The following is a 3,043-nucleotide window of genomic DNA, read 5'->3' as shown; positions in this document are numbered from 1 at the left end:
TATAATTTTTTACGACTCTATTATTAACAATATATTTATATACTAATGAATATATATAAATAATGTATATTATTTTAAAATTTTGTGAAAAATAAATAAATGTTTTATTATTCTTTTACTGTTTTGATAGAAGTAATTTTGATAAACGTCTTATAACACACTGACATTATTGAGCATGTTAAACACATTCTACTTAAACAATCTTAACCTAAACTAAAATGTCGATATCAAATGTAAAAAAATTATTGTATTAAAAGAGATATTACCTGTTAAAATTTGATCGATTCCGGCACATGGCTTAATTAAATTAGTCGGTAATCCGACGGATGTGTTTCTTTCTACAACCAATGTCATACACTGTTGTAAATATCATTTCACCTAAATCTTCGCATTATGCGACGATGTTCCGGTCACGAATGACTTCTAAGTTATTTTAAAAAATTTAAACTTCAGTTTGTCATAAAAAAATACTTGTGAAAAAACACTCAACTTTTTTTATTTGTTGAAAGCAAAATGTAAATGGAATCTTGTACACATTTTCAAACCTTAGGTTAGGTTACCTTGAATATAAACAATATTATCAATTGTTAGCTACATTATAATTAAAACATTTTTGTGACAAAAAAGACATTATTCAAAACCCTAACATCAAACACCCATACAAAAATATTGCAGATTTCAGCTCAACTTTTTTTTTTTTTATCACAGTATTAACGACCTATGAGAAACCTTGTATTAACTTTTCAAGCTTTTTGATCGAGCAAAATATTTTTATCGATATTTATACAAAAAAAATCTGGTGTCATGGGAAACCTGGTAGATCGTAGATATAAAATCAATTAACAATACACTTACACACTAACGCACGCCCACCGTCGATATGACTGTATATTAAATATATATATGTATAATGTATATAATACACATCATTAATTATTATACTATATATAGGGTAAAGCTTAGATCATAGGTATACTATATAGATGGACTAATGTCTAGATAATTTTAAGCATAATTATATGATTGACTAATTTCTGAATTAGATGAAGAAGCTGTTCATACATGAAGTGAATTGTGGCATATTTATCCTTTATCCTTTATTAAATATAAGCTAATCAGCGATAAACCGCTAAATATGAGACGGTCAGCTCATGCATGCGTATAAAAAAATACTTATACATAGAACATGTAATTCAGAGACTCGTCTTAATTTAAAGTTGTTTACACGGACGAGGTGGGCATAGCTAGAGAGCCTTAATAATAATCATTAAGGTTCTCTAGGCATAGCTCTATCCACAATTTATGATCTATTCATCTATGATATATAATATACATAGATATAATATATATTCACATCTTATTAAATTACTAGCTGCCTTATAACTGATCAGTGGGAGATCCGATTTTGAAGGACTATTCGTTTGAATTACATAAGTCACGCACTCTCGTGGCTTATAGCCTATAGGTGTCGCACGTCTACAGTCAATCAAAATTCAAAAGATTGAGGTGATAAGTAAGACGTCAGTTATGAGATTAGATGATAAGGTTTGACGATAAGGGTTTGTGGTAAGGGTTGGAATTTTGGCGAACTCTTTCGAAGGCGGGAATGTTTGAAAGTTGAACTTGAGTGTCTAGCAATCGCTATCACGACCCGTGTAAATCGGTAATTGGACGGATGATACAGCCTCTGGCATATGCCCTATGCTTTTTTGTAAATATACAAATTTATAATCTAAGTTTTCCGATATTTAGCAAGTCAGTCATCACCAGACCGGGCAATCTGCTCTCGGTGTTTTCCCCTTTCTCACTGAAGTACTGGAAATGTGTTACGTTTATTCTCTTAAAGTAGGTACCTACTAGATTACACGAAAATCGAATGACACATTTATGTGGTGCGTTTTTTAAATACACATTGATAATGGTTTTCGAAGACAGGTCTACAGATTGATGTTATGCATTTTGCAAAACCATACGTTTGTTAGCCATTTGGATTACAACGTTAAAGTATTAAAATAATATTCGAGTACCTATACGTAACTAATAACTATAAATTTAATTGGCCTTGCAGGACACGATTAAAATCGAAAATTGTTCATTATATTATTTGTATTTAGTAATTTGGGTGATATTTTAGATCTTTAAGACACTCAAACTTTGTATTAAATAATTTCAAGGAATTTAATTTTCAAAGTAATAAAATTTTAAATTTTCATAAAAATAAATTATTAATTTCTTCGGGCATGATCCATAATAAATTATTAACTAATAATCCAATACATGTTCATCACTCTTTACTCTGATTGCAATCTCCCAACAATATAGGGTTGAAAGTGAACGCGATTTATCATCACTCATAAAATTTTGAATTTTTTGAATTTCAACTTCGCAAATAATTTGAAGAACATTATTTGAGCAATTTATTTTAATACGTGTATCGTTCACTATACATCTTATTCTATATGTATAAAAAATAAAAATGAATGTTTGTCTGCCTTTCTGTTACTCTGTATTTTATGAATGTCTAAACGGCAGGACCGATTTCGATGAAATTTTTTGTGTGTATTTGAGCGGTTCCCTGGATGATTCATAATTGGACCCGATAGGTCTAACCCGTGGAGGGAGGGTGCTCAAACAGGGATTCTGTGATTTAAGAAGGAAATTTTTGTTTATAAATGGTTGCTATTTGTTATATATAGATTTAGTAGAAATAAGTTTTTTTTTTTGTTTATTGGTTGCCATCGATTAATCGAGCAGATCAGGTATTTGCATGCATCGAATCAAATTTTCGCACATTGCCTACCAAGGTATAGTTGACATCTACCCCGATACCTATATCAGAACTGAGATCTCATTCCTGACGTCCCGATAAAAGACCAAAATGTCATGAGGTTAATGAATCATGGTTGAAAACAAAAAAATTTTGTTTTTCAACTTGTTACTTGTTCTACTAATAATCTTGTACAACTAAACGTATGTCATTATAATCCAATTAAATCGCTATCGCAATCGTTATTGTTATCGATTTATGAAATTTACTAATAAC

This window comes from Myzus persicae, unplaced genomic scaffold (genome assembly GCF_001856785.1).
Source record: "Myzus persicae strain clone G006 unplaced genomic scaffold, MPER_G0061.0, whole genome shotgun sequence".
NCBI lineage: Eukaryota > Metazoa > Arthropoda > Insecta > Hemiptera > Aphididae > Myzus > Myzus persicae.
Note: the sequence above shows the minus strand (reverse complement) of the source record.